Source organism: Delphinapterus leucas, chromosome 14 (genome assembly GCF_059928025.1).
Source record: "Delphinapterus leucas isolate spDelLeu-1000000601 "Yukka" chromosome 14, BTC_Dleu_Yukka2, whole genome shotgun sequence".
Taxonomy (NCBI): Eukaryota; Metazoa; Chordata; class Mammalia; order Artiodactyla; family Monodontidae; genus Delphinapterus; species Delphinapterus leucas.
The window spans coordinates 87,311,551-87,330,980 of NC_143142.1; the positions used below are offsets into that span (position 1 = coordinate 87,311,551).

The window sequence follows — 19,430 nt, forward strand, 5'->3', positions numbered from 1 at the left end:
GCCTGGGGCTGGCCAGGGCCCAACGCCCCTCCCACCCGGGGGACACTGACTTGAGACAGTGCAGCCTGCCACAGGTGTAGGGACGACTGGATTTGGAAATGTGCTCTGAGAGCTCAGGAGCACAGGGTAAGCGTCGCTGGCCATCACACATGTCGCTGGACAGAGCAGAGGATGCCCTGGGCTTCACACGACCCCCCAGATCTGCTGAGTGCCGAGAACTCACGTTTCCTCACCTGTAACAGGGTGAGGATGTCGTTCGATTCAGAGGGTTGCTGGGGAACAGACCTTACCTGGCTCCCCAGTCAGCGGGGGCAGGAGGGCCTCCACCTTCTGGGCAGACCGTCTTACCCCAGGATGCTGACAGGGCCTGTCCAGACATCATCACTGCATTTATTCTGTGTCCCTTTAGAAAATGAGTCTGTCTGGAAACAGACTCACAGACAGAAAACAAACTTACGGTTACCAAAGGGGAAAGAGGGTGGGGAGATAAATTAGGAGTTTAGGATGAGCAGATACACATGACTATATTTAAAATAGGTAAACAACAAGGCCCTACTGTGTAGCACAGGGAACTCTACTCAATATTTTTTAATAACCTATAAGGGAAAAGAATCTGAAAAAGAATATGTCTATATATGCATAACTGAATCACTTTGCTGTACACCAGAAACTAACACAACACTGTAAATCAACTCTACTTCAATTTAAAAAAAAGAAAGAAACTGAAAACCATATAAAGAGAAAGAAAGAAAATAAGTCTGTCTGAGTGGTGGGAGAGATCAGTTAGGCTTCTTAGTGGGTTTTAGCTACGTCATTATATACATATATATATACGCACGTTTGAAACAACAGATATCACATGGAAATAAACTCCTGGGTTGAGAAGTTCAGAGGATTAAAGCTCAGGCATAACTGCATTCGGCGAAGGAGGGGTAGTTCTTACTGTACAAGATGCTGCTCTAACGTGCAAGGCTGCCAACCCCACACCAGCCGTCACGTGCGGACTCCAGCCGTGAGCACGTGGGGGGGGGGGTGTGTGAGTGTGTCGGGGTGACCACCTTCCAGGCCCTCAGCTGCCTCTGGGACCTGTCTTTCCACGCTCTGTATATTAGTCTCTAATATAGAACGAAGCATGAAATTTGGTTAATCACTTACTGTGAATAAAACCTCATTTTCCTTCTCTCACCTTGGAAAAAGGGTGAGCTGAATGTTAACCCCCTCACTCTTAAAGAAAGTGAAATGATTCTACAGGAAATCAATTACAGACCCTTCCTCAGCCACCGCAGCGTCCTTGCACTTGCCTGTGGCCAGTGGCCCCTGTAGACCAGTCGCTGGCCCGCAGACACTGGTGCCGACACCGCGAGTCTGGAGGGGGTGAGTGGAAAGGAGCAGAGGCCCCCTGGGCCGGGGAGGCTGTCCGGTGCTCACGGGAGGGGGACCTGTGGACTTGCGGACGCATCCAAGGCCAGGGAGGAGCGAGAAGGGAGGCCCTGGTTTGCTGACCTCTATTTAAAACATGCTGAAGGGTACTTAGAGGCCAAACTTATGCACATGAGGGACTCAGGAAAAATTCAGGTCCCAATGCGCTAGTTCCCCCTCACGTCCTTCATGTTTACGCAGACAGATGTAAATGGTTCTTAAAAGAAAGACAGCTGATCGCAAGTTGAATTCACAGGCTGAAAGCAGGGCCAGGCGTGGCGCCCAACTTCCCCCTCCCCCCGCCCCCCAAAATCTCAGCCCGTGGCTGGTTCACAGGGCACAGCTCTTTTTCTAAGATCACCCTACTTAACTCCGCTTCTAGTTTTCCTTGTTTGTACCCCGTTTACAAATGATGATGGGGACAAGGGAAGTTCCCCAAATCTCTTTTTCTTTGCTCCTGCTTTCACCTAATTTTAGTAACTTTACCCCAACCTACTTCCAGGTCCTTCTTTGAGGCTATTAATCTTCCCAGCTTTTCCACCATTTCATCTTCTTTAGTGTCATACCCCCAGACTTGGCATTGGCTTCTTTATTGTTAACATAAGTGACTCATTATTACAAACAAAAGGCACAGAAAAAAATACACAGCTGGCTTAACTCTTCCCTCAAAAAAAGTGACACATTCCTTTCTTTGTCTAAAATCTCAAAATGTTTCAGAAATAAAACAAATTCCCTTCCCTTCATACAAATCCATCCCTCCTCAGACACAGGTAAGCAGCTTCCTGAGGTTGATGGATAGCCCACTTTGCGTGATTTCTGTATTTATTTCATCTCTGTGTGATCACGACAGGTAGTGTGTTCTTTTGTGTATTTAAAATTTTTCAGTAAATAGGATGATACTGTATTTATTCATCTGTAACTTGGCTGCTTTCCATTCAATCTATTGCTTTGCTTTTGACCTGTATTGAGACCTGACCCCACACCGCACGGAGCCTGGCAGAGCTCCACCTTGAACCTCAGCTCTCTTTCTGGGAGCCGTCAATCAGCCAACCCTTTCCACATTTTGTTCACTTTTTGACCTGATCTTGCGCGACACACAAAATCTCGATTCAATAAACATTTAAACCATTTGAAAGAAAATACGTGGGCACAGCTAAAACAGTGCTGAGAGGGAAATTTATAGGACTAAAATGCTGACATTGAAAAGAGGAAAGGTACTCAAATCAATAATCTAAGTTCTGGGCTTCCCTGGTGGCGCAGTGGTTGAGAGTCCGCCTGCCGATGCAGGGGACGTGGGTTCGTGCCCCGGTCCGGGAAGATCCCACATGCCGCGGAGCCTGTGCGTCCAGAGCCTGTGCTCTGCGACGGGAGAGGCCACAACAGTGAGAGGCCCGCGTACTGCAAAAAAAAAAAAATAATAATCTAAGTTCTAACTGATGAAACGAAAAAACCAAACCAAACCAAACAACCTAAATATATCCAAAGAAAGTAGAAGGAAGGAAATAGTAAAGAACAGAAACCAATGAAACCGAAAACAGGAAAATAGAGAAAAATCAATTAAACAAAGAGCTAGTTCTCTGAAAAAAAAATCAGTAAAATGGATCATGCTCTAGCAAGATGCTCACATAAAAGGAGAGAAGACAGAAATCATCACTATCAGGAATAAAACTAGGGAAATCGCTACAGATCCTGTGGCGTGAAAAGGATAATAAAGGATTCTGTGAACAACAGTGCACTCATAAATTCTACAGTTGACAAGAAATGAACCAATTCTTCGAAATCCACAAACTACCAAGATTCAACCAAGATGAAATACATAACTTGAATAATCTTACAACTATTAATGAAACTGTATGTGTAATTAGAAAATGCCCCTCCAAAGAAATCTCCAGCCCCAGATGGTTTCACTGGAAATTTCTACCAAACATTTAAAGAAGAATTAATGCCATTTTTACATAAACCCTTTCAGAAATTAGAACAGGAGGGAACACTTCCCAGCTCATTTTTATGGGGCTCATATTACCCTGATATCAAAACCAGCAAAGACTGTACAAAGAATGAAAACCACAGACCAATCTCTCTCATGAAGTTAGAAGCAAAAATCCTCAACAAAATACTAGCAAAGTGAATCCAGCAACATATAAAAAAATTATACAGATGACCAAGTGGAATTTATTTCAGACATGCAAGGGTGGTTCAACACCGACGTGAACCTTAATCAGTATAATCCATCATACTAACAGGTTAAAGGGGAAAAATCACAGGAGCCTGTCAACTGACTGAAAGAATATTTGACAAAATCCGAGACCCATTCATGACAAAACCTCTCAGCAAGTTAGGAATAGAGGGGAACTACCTCAATGTCATGAGGAACTTCTACAAAGACCCTATAGCTACATCATACTTAGTGGCGAAAAAGTGAATGCTTTACCCTTCTGATCAGGAACAAGGCAAGGATGTCCACTCCTGCAACTCTTCTTCAACAGAGCACTGGAAGTACCAGTGCAACACAACAAGAAAAAGAAACTAGAAAGGATAGAGATTGGAAAGGAAGAAGTAACACTTTCCCATTTACAGGTAACATGACGGTCTGCATGGATATCACAAGGAAATCTACCCCCGAAATCTAGACACTTAGTGAGGCAGTTGGGCAAGGTCGCAGGACACAAGGTCAGCACACAAGAATCATCCACATTTGTGTAAACTAACAACACACATGTAGAAACTGAAGTTAAAAACATGACAGTATTTAAAAATAACTCAAAAAAAGAGAAATATTTAGGTATACTCTTAAAAAAACCCCACAGATTCAGAATCTATACGCTGAAAATTACAAAATACCGATGAAAGAGACAAAAGCACATCTAAATAAACAGAGACAACCTGTGATCACAGCGTGGAAGACTCCACACGGTAAAACCGTTAATTCTCCCCAAGTCCATCTATAGATTTGGAATATGAAATTCCTATAAAAAATCCACCAACGGTTTTGTAGACACAAACAAGCTTATTCTAAAACATATGGAACGGTGCAGGAGCCAGCACAGCTAACAGGATTTTGATAAAGAAAGAAGGGGAAGGACTCACGCTACCTGATGGTAAGGTTCACCCTCCAGCCACAGAAATCAGCACAGTGTGGTCCTGGTGCAGCAACAGACACCTTGATCAAGGGAACAGATCAGGGAAACCAGAAATAGACCCACACAAATATGGGGACACGATTTTTGACAAAGATGCAAAAGCAATTCTATGGGCGAAGGATCATCTTTTCAACAAACAGTCCTGGAGCAATTCGACATTCCTAGATAGGCACAAAAACCAAACCAAACCAAAACCCTCCACCTAGACCTCACTCCTTATACAAAATTAACTGGAAATGGACAACAGATTTCAGTGTGAAAGGTAGAACCATAAAACATGTAGGGGGAAAAAAAAAGGAGAAAATCTTCCAGACTCAGGCTAGGTGACGGGTTCTTGCATTTCACACCCAAATCACAATCCATAAAAGGAAAACATTAATAAACTGGATCTCATCGAAATGAAAAACTTTTTTCCTGCAGAAGACTCTGTGGAGAGGTAGAAGTCAAGCTAAACTGACAGAGTAACTGCAAACCACAACCAGGAGCCGTATTCAGAACATACAAGGAACTAACGAGACCGAACAACCCAATCAGAAAAAGGGCAAAGATGAGAACAGGCTGCTCGTTGAGAGGATGTGCAGAGGGCAGAGGCACACACGGAAAGATGGGCATCATTATCCGTGAGAGAAACACAGACTAAAATCACGGTGAAGTTATCGCCGCACACCTGTTACAGGCTCAAATAAAAAACAGTGACGGTGCCAAAGGCCGTCGTGGAGGTCCTGTATCACTCACACCTGGCTGGTGGGATGTAAAACGGTGCAGCCGTTCTGGAAGAGAGGAGGGCAGTTTCTCATGAAATGGAATACGTGTTTGCTATTTGACTCAGCAATGGCGCTCTTGCTTGGGCATTTATCCCAGAGAAACGAAAACTGTGTTCACACAAAAACCTGTACGTGGACGGTCACAGCGGCTTTACTCAAATAGCCCCAAACTGGAAACCCTCAAAGGGCAAATGCGTAAAACCGAAACACTATGGGAGCGGGTGGGCATCCATTCCCCCGAGTACCACTCATCAACAAAAAAAGAGCAAGCTATCAGTACACGCAACGACTTGGAGAGATCTCAAGAGAACTGCAGTCCGCGAAAAAAGCCAGTCACAGAAGGTTGCATGACTCTACTTAAATAGCATTCTTGAAATGATGAAATTATAGAAAATGGGGAACGGATTAGTGGTTGCCAAGGGCGTAGGGAGGGAGCAGGGGGAAGTTGGTTGTGGCCATAAAGGGCAGCCCTCGGGAATTTGTGATGGAGCTGTCCCTACCTGAGGTGAGCGGTCACACGATTGTACATGTGTGATAAAATTACATAGAACTACACACAGACACACACACGTAAACTAGCGAAATCTGACATCTCAACACAGCTGATGGATTGTACCAATGTTAATCTCCTGGATGTGCTATTGTCTATAGTTTTGCAAGATGTTATGAAGCATATATGGATCTCTCTCTATTATTTCTCATAATTGCATGTGAATGTACAATTATCTCAAAATAAAAAGTTTTAAAAAATTGCTTCCATGAGCAACCTTTGTATGTGCCCTATGCACTCAGACCAGGTTCTCCCTAGAGGGTGAACTTTGGAGTGAAATCACGAGGTCATAGGGAATGTCCGTCATCAGCTTTCCTGGATTCTTCTCTGAAGTGTCTGTTTTTATTTACACTCCTACTCACAATAATGTGAGTTCTCACTTCTCTACATCTTCCTCGGTACTTGGTACAGTCAGAATTTAAAATTTTTACCAGTATGATGGATACGAAAAATTATCCCATTTGACGTGATTTTTGACTCCCTGGGAACTAGTGGGTTAAACACCTTTTCATATTTTACTAGCCCATCTGGGTTTTCTCTTCTAGGCCAGGCTGCTCAGCCACATCTTTTTCTATTGGGCAGTTTGTTTTATATTGCTGAATTTTAGAATGTTTGATACATCCCAGATACCTCGCCTAAGTCTGTTTATCCTCATTCTCTAGGCATCCATCTTTTTTTTTTTTTTAATAATAGAGCCTCACACTTACTCAGAGGTGTTCACAGAGTCCAGATCCATATTTATGAATTGTTAGCAATTACTGACTCTGAGACTTTGCTTAAAGCTTCAGAATATGCACTGTTCCCTATTCCTGGTTGCAGCGTGAGCTCTGGATGTGGCCTCAGATCACGCCTGAGAGCTGCAGCCTCCTGTCTGGTCGGCCTCTGCAGCCCCAATTCCTTGCGATAAGTCACTCTTGTGCATCTCCCATTGATTCCGTTTCTCTGGCTAAAGCCTGACAGCTACATGTTTAGGTGGAGTTTGAATTCCGCTCATCTCTGCTGAATGGGACCACCAGGGTCTCCCTGTGTATAATTACTGTTGCTTTAACCTCACCTCCTGGGGCCCCAAACTCAGGCTGATTTAAGCTTCCTTCAGTGGCTCTCACTGACCAGTAGAAGTGTCTTCCCGCTTAATGACTACTTACTAAAAAGCGTACTGAGGAATTAGAGAACCGTCTTTCCTCCTTTACTGTCAACTTTACTGAGGAAGTTAAGGAAAAGATGACTAACAGAGACCTGACAGCAGCCTGCGAGGCTAATCAACCTGAAAAGGAAGCATACTTTGTTGGGCGTGGCCGCTCATTAGCGGTGGAATTTTAACAGACAGAGAAGTGGAAGGTAGCCCTGTGGGTTTTTTAAGGCGTCCTACTTGCCCTGCAGGGCAGCAACAAAGGGCTGGTGGCAGGTTCCCAGAACTGAGTCCTGGGCACCCTGGGTGTCTCCATGCCTTGGTTTCCTAGTCAGTAAAAATGAGGGTACTGATAGGGTGGTTATATCAAATGAGGGGATCCCAGGGCACCCCACCTATCAGTGAGGTGATGCATTGCTCTAAGAAGACAGCCTGGCAACTCGTAAGTGGTCAAAAATGCTACCTGGACACCTGCGTGGAAAAGGCACAGAGACGGTGGCTGATACTGTGTCAAATTTTTAAAGAATCTAAAGAGAAACTAAAAGTCAAACAACAAAAGGTTTCTAAAGTGGATTTGAACCAAACAGCTTTTGTTTAACCCTGAGTTAATAAAGGGAGTTATTTCAGAACAGGTAAACCGTTGGGAGTGACTGTTAGCCAACACTTTACAATAATTTTGAACTGGATTCCCTCCCTTCAGGTTTTGGTTTATCCCACTTAAAAAAAAATACGACGACTGACGGGCACTTCTCCTGGGTTGGGAGAAACACGGCTGTGAGGCTGCGGCCCACCTGCTGGTTCTTTGGGCCCATCCCTCCCTGAAGAGCTGCTCTGTCCCAGGCTCCCGCTGGCTCTGCACCTGGGTCACCACGTCCGAGGAGGCCCCCAGCACTCTGAGGTGGTTCTGCCAGGGAGAAGGGGGGTCAGGACTGAGCCCGATTCAGGGGGGTCCCAGACTTGTGGGTCACTCTGTAAACTATCTCCCTGAGCTGGGGGGCTAAAGTCTTCTCCAAAACCCACAGGTCTTAAATAGGACGCACCCCTAAAGTTCCCTCCGTCTGAAAATCTCTCTTTCTAGGCCAGGTGTGGGTATCCCTGGCCAGAACAGCCAGGGGCCCCCCTGCACCGTGTTTACACCTCTCCCAGCACATCCCGGCTGTGGCCCGTGCCTTCCACAGCTGCAGAGGCAAACTGAACAGGCGTTGTCGATTCTCACGTTGTAGCATTTGGAAAACAGAGAACCAGGAACCAGAAAGCGCTTATTTCCTGCCAGGCTCCTACTGAGATCACCAAAGAAACGCAAACGTGGTTCCCAGCCCCACTCTGCCTTCTGAAAGGAGGTGAAAGGAGACGCTAAAACAAACGAGTCGGTGCCACCAGCAGCCCAAAGGACCCAGAGCCACTGAATGTCAAGGAATCGTGCAGATCACAGGGCACCCTAAGGGCCACCCAACCCGGCGCCGGGCCCAGGGGGCTTCGCGCCCGGGGGCGCCAGGCGCACAGGTGGGCGCAGGTGGGCGCAGGCGGCGCGGCCCGAGCCGGGACGGGCCCCCGGAAGGCGGAAGCCCGGAGAGTCGCCTGTCGCCGCCCTCGGCGCTCAAAAGGAAACTGGTTTTCGGCTCGTGGGGCGGGAGGGGAGAGGGGGGGACGGCAGGAGTCGTCCGCTCGGCTCCAGGTGTGTCATTAAGAAGCACTTTAGGCTGGTGGGGACCCCTGCCTGCCCGAAAGCTCGCCAACAGCGCGCGTTCCCAGCCCGCCCGGGGCGGCCTCCTTGACCTCTGTCACCTCTCACCCGAAACTCTACCCTCACCCCCTCCCACGCTCTGCCCGCGACCCCGGCCGCTGGGCCCGGCCGAGCCCACACCTGGACACCCGTTGGGGACAGCCCCGCCGCTCTGGCTCGGCGTCTACACCCGCGCCCACCTCTCGCAGGGCGGCCGCCCGGCTGCCACCTGCCGCCACCTGCGCCGCCGCCCCGGGGGAGCCCCGCGGCCGGGTCCCCGCTCCGAGGGCGCAAAGGGGCCCTCCCGCCCCCGGCGAGGGTCACCCACCGTGCTGCGCTCGCCGCTCCCAGGACGAGGGCGCCGCGGGGTCCAGGCCGCCTCCTCGCCGCGCGGGCCCCAAGCGCGCGGGGTCCCGGGGCGCCGGCGCCGCCTTCCGGGTCGGGCACGCGGGCCGCCGGGGCCGCAGGCTCGTCCTCGCTGGCGCGCGGCGGCGACTGACGGCGGCGGCCCCGAGCGCCGGGCGCGCCCGCCGCCCCTCCCCCGCCCCTCCCCCGCCCCCCGGGCTTCCTGCGAGCCAGGTAAACACGGCCGAGCCGAGCCGCCCCACCTGTTGCCCGCCGGCCGGGACCACCTCCGGGCGGCTCTGCCACGCGGGCTCGCTGCACTCACGGGCCCCGCGCGGGGGCAGCCCCTGGAGGCGGGCGCGGACTCCGGCCGGGGCTGAATTGTGGCTCTTTGAGCCTCTGCTCGCGGCTGAGCCTCCGAGTCACCCCGCCCGAGCGCGCAGGGAGGAAGCCCTGGGAGCAGCTGCTCCACAGCCCGCTCCACGGCCGCCAGCGCCGGCTCCAGGGGCCCCAGCAACGCCGGGCCCCTGGAGAGCACCCGGGGAGCTCTCCTGCATCCCAGCACCCGGACAGGTGCTCCGCTGGAGAACACAGTCTTCCCAAAGGAGGCCAGCGAAGAGCGCTCGCAAAGCAGACCAGAAGACACGCATTTGGAAGGGCGGCCCTGGGGCCTGCGGCCTGAAGCATCTACTGGCTTGTGGTCAGTGTCATCCTCTTGGTCCAGAGGAAGCCTCTTGTTTGGACCTTAGTCACCTGCACACAGTCCGGTGGTCCTTTCCCCTGCATTCTCACCCTCCTCCTGATGGTGGAAAAGTAGGATGTTGAGGGGAGACACAGACCAGACCGAGATCCTGGCGTCCCCCATGGCTTAGATTCCAGGTCAGGGAATTGAATCTGACGCTTTCCCGGAGCCCGCAGGGACCCAGCCTGGTTATTAGGGGGAGGGGAAGTCTGGTGCTTGGTGAGACTCAGCCCTGGGCCCCCCGGGCCGGCCAGAAGGGCCCCATATTTTTGCTTACAAAAGCCCTGAAATCACTTTCATCTCTGGTTTGTAATTAACAGTTTGCTGGTGATATCCACAAACTGTTAATCCACTTAATTTCCAGTTAATCCACTTAAATTCCAGTTAATAACTGGACAGGTTCTGCTGTGGTCATGATTGCAAGAAAATTAGGTGCATGAACTCCACAAAGTGCAACATAAAAAATTATGTAAACAAGGAAACCGTTTGAGGGAGGCTTCTAGACTACAACCAGACACACACGTTCACACACACAACCACACACACACAACCACATACACACACACAAGCCACTTCTCACTTCACTTCTTTTTTTCCAGGAAAAAAAAAAAGAAAGGGAAGGAGATTTGTACACGTTTGATTGTGTGAGAAAAAACAAAAAAACTTTCACACATTTTCTGCCATCAATTTTTTGACATTGCTGTTATACAAACTGTTTTACAAAGGGTACACACACACACATATAGTATTTTTCTTTATAGCTCCCTAATTTTATTAATAAAAATAAAAGCAAACAGCTTTCCGTAAGATCCAAGTCACCCTTCAACTACAGAAGTAGATTCTGGATTCAGTGTATTTTTGAAGGAGCTCTGTACACATTCAATAGATATCATCCTCCCACTCTAATTGCTTCTAGAATTTCTTCTTCCAGGGAGCTCTCAACCCTGAATGGCTTGTTGTCAACCCGCCTGGTGAGCTCTGGGGCTCATCTGCGCTGACAAGCAGAGGCTTTAGGATCCTGGGTGTCGTGTGGCAGGCGTAGCTTCCACACGTGGCCCCAACGCCATCCCAATCCCACAAATCCCTCGTTCTCCTTCCTCTGTGCCTTCGAGGCCGGTGCCATGGAAAAGGAGGAGGTGAGTCTCTGCCCTTGAACCTGGGCACATCCCTGTGACGGCCCCAGCCGTGGAGTCAGGGCCTGGATTTCTGGGGCGAGGTCACAGCAATGCCGAGCACATCTGCTTTCCTCTTCAGGGCCAGCGCCCTCGGAACCCAGCCACCATCCTCTGAGGACAGCCTGTGCCAGCCCAGGAGACACCAGCGGCTTTCAGAAGGGACCCCGCCTGAGTAGCTGTGGCCTCTGGGTCCCCCCCAGCTGAGGTCCCAGGCCTCACAGAGCAGGAATTGTCTGTCCTTCCTGTGTGCTCCCCGCACCCCTGACCCCCCGAATCTGCGAGCACGGTGACACGGTTGCACGGTGACACAGGCCAAGGAGCCTGGGCCCCCGGGGACCGGAAGAGATGGGGAGGACCCGGCCCTGGAGACTCGAGAGGGAGCGCGCCCACCCCTTCATTCCGGACTTCAGCTCCAGGACAGCGACAGAGGCTCTTTCCATTGTTTTGAGCCACCCGGTTTGTGGCACTTTGATACGGCTGCCCCTGGAAGCAAACTCATGGAGTCACAGAAGGAAAAATAGAGGACCAGCCGTTCGCGTAAAGAAACCTCACGTGAACGGGGACAGGACAATTTGATGATAGAAACGGTGGGGCGTGGGATGAAGGAGGGAAGGGGAGGCCAGAGGGAGGCACCCTGGGGCCTGATGGAGGGGCATCCAGGGTCTCAGACCCGCTTCGATCTAGGACCCCAGCCACCTGGGCCCCGAGAGCCCCGCCCCAGGCCCCGACTGCCTTCCCCACCTGCCGTCCTCCTGGTTCAGGCAGGTGGGCTGCAACCTCAGGCCCCCAAGGCTGGGCCAGCACCGGGGCATCTACCTGGGCACCTGGAAGGCCCAGCAGGCGGGTGGGCAGGGAGCCAGCCTGAGGTCCGAGAGGACCCGAGGGTCTCCCTGCTGTGCTTCTTGGGGTGCAGGGCCACGGGGGAAGGGGGAGGGCAGGGGCACCAGCCCGGGCAAGCACGGAGGTGCGAGATGCTGAGGAACTGTGGGTTTCAGGGGTGTGACCTTGTGGAGGCGCTGTGAGGCCAGGCTGCCCTGGAGCAAAGGGTTGAGGCCGAGGAAGCTTCAGGACGGTCATTCCACAGCTCTGGGGAGTGCATTCACAGGAGAGATTAGGGTGGAGAGAACCCTCAGGAGAAGAATAGTGACCCTAAAATGAGCTGACTCTGCTGGAGGCGTCACCTGCTTCCAGCAACACTGAGGCAACTCCCTGCATCAGCCCTGGGTCCTCAGGGCACCTCTGGGATGAGATCCCCTATTCCCATGGTTCCCAGCGTCCGGGGCTGCCCGCGGCACCCACTGAAGGGGACACTGCTCGGGGGCCTGCGTCTCTGCTGTCAGGACCACCTGCCCGTCAAGCCCTGGGAAGGGGCCTGGCTGGTGGACCCGTGGTCCATACCTGCTGCCGTCGTCGGAAGGACTGGGGTCAGACTTCAGAGGCTGGCGGGCCGGCTGCAGAGCCTACGTGCTTCCTTCTTTGCTAAAGGCAGAGAGCAGGCAGTCCCCGCTGGACGGGGAGGGGGAGGGGGGCTGAGGAAGAGGGCAAGGTCCCGGTGACACTCAGACCCCTGGCAGGATGGCCGAGATGGGGAATATCGGAGGAAGAGCAGGTCTGATGGAGACACGGGGGAGGGTGGTTCTTGAAGGGCAGGCTGGATGCCGGGGTCCTGGCAGCTCAGATAACACACCCAAGTTCTCTCGCTCCCAGGCACGCGGGGTGTCACCTTACACACATTCCCAGCCAGGCTCACAGCCCTCCGTCTCCCAGCGGCTGGCCGTGGGCACTCTGTGAAGCCCCCTCTGCAGTGCCAGGCCCCCCGTGGGCTGGGACACGTCTCCTTGGGGTCCCGATGTCCCCGTGATTGCCCCACTGCTGTGTGTGCTGGGGGGGTGGGGCACACCCAACAGAAAGACCACAGGAGGGAGGGCCTGCCTCTGTGTCAGTTAGTAACAAACAGCCAGTGTGAGCGGGCAAGTGCCAATAAGGGGGCCACAGGGGCTGGGGGACGCAGGGGACCGGGATAGGAAGTCCTGGATGGGGGGGGCGGATTCTTTCAATCCAAACGGAAGGGAGTGAGGGAGCACATCTCGGGGTGTGGGGGTGGGGGAGTGCATTCTGGGGCACGTCAGTGGTAAGCGCAAAGGCCCTGGGGTGGCAGGTGCAGACGCCCTGGGGTGGCAGGTGCAGACACCCTAGGGTGGCAGGTGCAAAGGCCCTGTGGTGGCAGGGATGCCTGTGTATTCAGAGAACCGTGGGAGCCACCATGCTGGAGGGAGCATGTTAAGAGGCAGGTCGGATATTCGGGGCAGGGGTCACACAGAGGGCCTTGCCGTCCACTGCAGCTGCTCTGGGTCTTGCTTGGAGGGGGCTGAAGTTTGGGGATAGACTGGAGCAGGGAAAAGCAGAAGCAGGAAGTCAGTTAGAACCTGCTGCAGTGGTCCCGGGTGGAGGTGGAGCAGGTGCTGGGTGTTCGTCCAGGTAAGAGCCAGGGTGGGCTGACAGATTACAGGCAGGGTGAGGGCCAGGGAGGAGGGTTAGAATGGCCCGGGCTTGGTCTGAGCAGCTGCAGGATGATGTTGCCACCAACGAAGGGGTCAGGAGCTCTCTTTTGCTCGTGCCTCTTAGGAGTCCAAGGGAGATGGGGTGTGTGTTTGATTCAGAGGTCCTGATGGGAGCTACAGTTTGGGGGAGTTGTCTCTTATGTAGGCACCTCGTTAGTCTGGAGACCGGCTGAGGTCACTTGGGGAGTGAATCAGCTGGAGAACAGAGCATCCGACAGCTCATCCCAACACTGAAGACCAGGCAGATGGGGGACCGGGGTGGGGGGGGGGCGAGAAGGGCGTGCGGAAGGCGCCTCTGGAGGAGAGATGGCCGGGGGCTGACGAGGTGACGGGCTTTTGTGCATGGAGGTCGCTGTATCTTCCCCAGACTGGGGTGGGGGGGACATCCTGACTGCAGGGGTGGCATCCCCTGCCCCAGGGAGTTTTTGTAAAGGGAGGAAAGAGAGGGTTCTATTTTAGTATGAGAGAAAGGACAGCATGTTTGAACGCTGGTCGGAATCTTCCAGACAGAAGGATCTGCTGTTCCTTGTGTTCACATTCAAAAGTGCTTCTTAAAGATAGTAAGTGTCGGGCTTCCCTGGTGGCGCAGTGGTTGGGAGTCCACCTGCCAGTGCGGGGGACACGGGTTCGGGCCCTGGTCCGGGAAGGTCCCACATGCCGCGGAGCATCTAGACCCATGGGCCACAACTACTGAGCCTGCGCTCTAGAGTCTGCGAGCCACAACTACTGAGCCCGTGTGCCACAGCTGCTGAAGCCCGTGCACCTAGAGCCCGTGCTGTGCAACAGGAGAAGCCACAGCAATAAGCCTGCCCACCACAAAGAAGAGTAGCCCCCACTCGCCGCAAGTAGAGAAAAGCCCGCGTGCAGCAATGAAGACCCAATGCAGCCAAAAATAAAAAAAATTAAAAAATAAAAATAAAAAAAAGATAGTAAGTGTCTGAAATTAAAATCCGCCCTGTAACCTTCTTTTTTGCTTGTGGGCACAAGGGTGCCTCCAAGTTTGCTGGGGCGCAAAGCCTATAAAATTTGGGAGCCCTTTTTAAGAAACAGAACCCAGGACTATGAACGCACAGTGAGGTCCCAGTGTGGGAGGGACCTTGACCTTGAAGCTCATCAGCTCCCGGCCATCCGCCTCTGACAGCTCTGTGGTCCCGGCAGGTAAAGCATTGATGAAAAAACTAGGGCCCGAAACCCTCCTGTTTCTCCCTCCTTGGCCGCACGTGTATGTCTCTCCCTGGACCCAGTGTCCAGGGTTCCTGTGACCTCACTCCTTACAGACCAAGTGACGTGGGACTAAGGGTTACGTGACATTTTACAAATCCCGTCCGCCTTCAGGGAACACCGCCACTTCCAAGTATGTTTTATAAATCGTTCACCACCACCAGTTATGGGAAAAGGATTTTGTATTTGAAACTTTCGGCCAAGTCCTGCAAGGTAAGTGGAACCCAGGAGTTTTTACTGAATGAGGGCTCTTTCTGGCTTTCAACTCTGCCACCTCTTAAAGTACTTGATGCGAATTGGTGAAAGTGGAAGAGGACAGGCTGGTTCAGAGAATCTGCGTATCTGTGTTACTGCTTCTGGGACTGAACATTTAAATATAACTGTTCTCATGGCAACCAGAAGCTACAACTTCAGAGTTTCGTTTGGTTAGGGAAATAGAATTTGCTTGTGTGTTTGCAGAAGTACCCGCAGCCAGGCTGTTAAAATAAATGTAAATGAGCATGGATTATATGGTATTATCAGTGATTTTTATCTCTCGGTGGTACAATATGTGAGCAGGTTTGCATAACTGTTACAGAGTCCAAGTTCCACTCTGCTCGCCGCACGACAGGCCAATGACTCGGAGACGAGGTGTTGAGGTCAGGAATACGACTTTGTTGAGGCGGACCGAGAAGATGGCAGACTAGTGTCTCTGAAAAACCATCTTATGGGGGTCTGGGTGCCGGTTTCTTTTATAGAATCAGAGAGGGAAGTACAGTAAAAAGAGAATAGAGAGGGAGAGACCGGGAGGAAGTAAAGTAAAAGGGCCACCAGTCTTGCGAAACATCTCCTGGAATGGCCAGCCTCCGGGAAGGGATGTGTTAATTTCTTCCTTCTTCCAGCCATTCACAAGTGGGTAGGGTTCCCTGAGGCAGGCCATTATGTATGATTGTAATAAAAAAAAAAGCAAGGAAAAGCAAAGGCTAAAGTCAAAGAAACAGATCCAACCTGGAGTCAGAATTGGCCCTTTCCTGTTACACTGCAGCCAGACATTGTTCAAGTGTCAACACACACCTGGAGGAACTTAGACATACGTTTGCCTTTAAAATGTCACGGATGGCCCATCACTGCCCTGTCTTCAACTCAGCCAAGTCCATCTTCAAAAGACTGTGCGTAATAAACATCCCACTCCTGGACCAAATTCGTTACTAGATGCAAGTACAAGAAAACCAGCGTAAGCGGTGACTTAAGCAATAAAAGGATTCCACTGCATATGTTACTAGAAAGTTCAAAGAGAAAGGCAGCTTCAGGTACGGCTTGTTCTCGCAGCTCAGATGACCTGGTAAGGGTCCCCCTTCACTCTCTCGGCTTTGCAGCTCTGCTCCCTCAGGGCAATTTCATCCTTGGCAGGATTCTCTCATTTCCCCAAGGGCTAATGGCAACTCATGCTTCTCATTTAGATTCAATCTTCAAACAGAAGCCTGGAGCTTTAGTCCAGCGGGGCCAGCCGAGGCTGTGTGATCGCCTCTGGGACAACCATGAGCATGAGAACGGATCGAATCACTCTGGTTAGTTTGGGAAGGAGCTTCTAGCCCTGCCAGCAGCAGGGAGCAACTTCGAAGGTGGAGCTCACGTTTACATGTGGACACTCATGTGAGAATGATTTTTGTCACTGTGACATACGGAATAGAGGTTTATCATAGTGAAAGCATGGACACAGGAACCAGACAGCCCGGCTTTAACCTTGGCACTGCACCTTACCAGCTCTGTGATCCTGGTGAGTTGTTTAACCTCCATGGGCCTCACTTTCTCCATGTGTGAAATGGTGATAGTAATACTTCCTTATCCCAGAATTGTCCTGAGGGTTAAATGAGCTAGTGTGTGGGAGATGCTTCAGCAGGGCCCGGTACATAGTAAAGACTAGGTACGTGTTTGCTCTGTGTCTATGTATTTTTCATAAGTAAAAGGAGGTAAATACTATTCGTTTAAAGGGCATGGGATAATCACCAGCAGGGAAACAGATCATAGCCAAAGAGAGGCCTTAAGGGAAGGGCCTTGTTAACCACGAATAAACATGAGTAGTAAAGACAGTAGCTACTTCTTATTACCTAGGGTGCATGTAAAGGAGCACCAGAGCAGGTTTAAATAAAGAGCTTATTCTCTAAAGCAGGTGGAACATTCTGCTTGAAACGCTGCATACTATTTGCACATGAATTCAGAGCTGATGACATTTGAAATTACATGGATTTCAAGCGAAAGAAAAGCGATCACTGTTTGCAGAGTTCCAGGAGCTTGCTCTGTGGGTCAGAACCACGTGATGAGTACAAATTCTTCCCTAAGCTGAGTCAGGGCCTCTGCTGGGCTGACAGCGGCCCTTGGCCAGTGCATGGGCAGGTGGTTGATGTCACCTGCAGACGGAAGAGAAGGAGCTTGCGGTTCTCCTTCCCTTTTCCTGCACAGGCTGCCTCCAAGGTCACACACCTGGAAGATACGTAGGACAAGGCCACTTACTGCTTAAAAAGAAGCTACAGCCTTCACACTTAGTGGAGAGATTAAGCTGGCTCCACCCTGCCTTCAAATATTTTCTGGTGCCTTTTCCTCTCTCTCTCCATGCATCTCTCTCTGTACCTATATGGCTGTGAATATAGCTACCCGCCTTACAAACGGGCCTGAGCGAGTGCGGAGGCCACGGGTGGGAACTGGGGGCGGTTCTTTGCTGCTGGCAGTGTCACCATAGGCTGTCAGCTTAGGAGAAGGTGCCCTCCCCATCCTGAAGAGGTCAGAAGATAGTTACCCCACAGCCTAGGAGCAGCTTTAGAAGGGGAGAAGAGAAGCTCAGGCGCGTCCCAGGGAACGTCCCAGCCTAGCCTGTGCTCCGCCCCGGGCCTCCAGGGTCCACCCAGCTGCTCATGACCTGACCCCCAGCCGGGACGGGGGAACCTTGGCCTGAGAGCGGTTGGTAAGACCAGTAACCTGCACGCGGCTGATTAGAACTGATTAACTTTGGATTCTTCTTAAACACTGTATTTCTCAACTCTACCTATTCATTGTTGAAAGTTAGAAAATGCAGAGAAACATTTTAAAAAATAAAAACGTTTTTATTTCTCAGATTATGCTACTATAATTACTGAGAAGTAAGTACGTGGACACAGTGTGCATTTGCCCTTTCGGACATTTTTCCCCTCTTCGTAAAATTGCGCTGGTGCTGTACTACTACTTTGTAAGCTGCTCTTTCCACTTAGCAGAGTATCATAAACTTATCTCTCTGTGTCAGCAGGTGCAAGCATGCTCACTGCTCACGGCGTTCCTGGGGGACCGGCTGGGGGCCTTGCTGTGAACTTAGTTTCTTTTTTATTTTTTTTTTAATATTTCTTTTATTTATTTATTTTTTGCTGCGTTGGGTCTTCGTTGCTGCGCACGGGCTTTCTCTAGTTGTGGTGAGCGGGGCTTCTCTTGTTGTGGAGCACGGGCTCTAGGCGCGCGGGCTTCAGTAGTTGTGGCACGTGGGCTCAGTAGTTGTGACTCGTGGGCTCTAGAGCACAGGCTCAGTAGCTGTGACTCGTGGGCTCTAGAGCGCAGGCTCAGTAGTTGTGGCTCACGGGCTTAGTTGCTCTGCGGCATGTGGCATCTTCCCGGACCAGGGCTCGAACCCGTGCCCCCTGCATTGGCAGGCAGATTCTTAACCGCCTGGACTTAGTTTCTTATATGCGAGTCTATGATTGAAAAGTCCCCAGGCCTTTCATATGAGTCAGTCCCTCTTTACTCCGTCTGCTTTCCAAGATGTCACCAGGGTAGCTGGTTTTGCTAGAGTAACACCTTAGAGCCAACAGAATAAAGACCTGTATGTGCAGCGCAGACCCTCCTTAGGCGTCCACGGGGAGGAAAGTGGTCTCAGGACACGAGACTCCCTTACACAGAAGGCTTCGAGTGGATCGGTTAGGTGTCCAGGAAGAGCTCGGATGGGCATCAGGGTATTGAACCTGAGAGGGTGTAATGGGGAGGATGCCGGCCTGCAATCTGGTCCTGTTTTGACTCCTCTGATTTACCAAGTCCTGATGGATGAGTCACATGCTCTCTTTAGGGCACAATGTCCTCATCTGTAAAGTAAAATTACAAGATGCTATGAGTAGTAAGCAAGAAAATGGGTGTGAAAGCAGAACAAAAAATTTGAAGAACCAATGGAATCATGGCATCCTTGTTGATACATAATAATAACAAAAAGTCTGGAGTTGTGTTGATTAATCTACCCAAGAGTCCCGGATGAAAGTCTCACTCTGAAAAGAGGTAAGTGCACTCATGGTGATTTTGGTAATAATCACAGAATGAATATTGCTAGAATGATCAACTAGCTTGAATTTGATATCAGTGGGCTCAGAGAAAGCTAACGTTACACGTTCTATTAGAATACACGTGCCCCCAGCTTTGAGCACAGTCAGCAAAAGTCCAGATTGACCAAGAGAATTTTAAAAAATGACTCTTTTGAAATGAAAGGTCCCTTCATTCATTCTAAGTGAATTATGTGTAGTTCCAGCCTGGCTTTGTAAAATCATGGATACCATGGATTTAAGCCCAGAGATCACAGTATCTTGTAACATGTCACACTGTAGGAGGTTAGGAAGGTGAGAACTCTATGAGGTGTAAGAGGCTGATGGAGAAACCACCTGTCAGATGTGTTGGTTTAT

The 19,430-nt window shown here is 50.9% G+C and overlaps 1 protein-coding gene across 2 annotated transcripts in view; it reads right to left on the reverse strand.

Annotated features, from left to right (window-relative positions):
• Positions 1-9,357, reverse strand: part of MBP (myelin basic protein) — a 109,362-nt gene extending 100,005 nt beyond the window's left edge. Inside the window, exon 1 of one of the 2 annotated variants that reach the window (XM_022560016.3) lies at positions 9,054-9,167. The gene's annotated coding sequence lies outside the window, so the exon portion shown is untranslated. Of the gene's footprint in view, positions 1-9,053; positions 9,168-9,333 lie in introns of those variants that run through there. The other variant, XM_089895347.1, reaches the window with a different exon arrangement.
• Between the last annotated feature and the right edge of the window lie 10,073 nt (positions 9,358-19,430).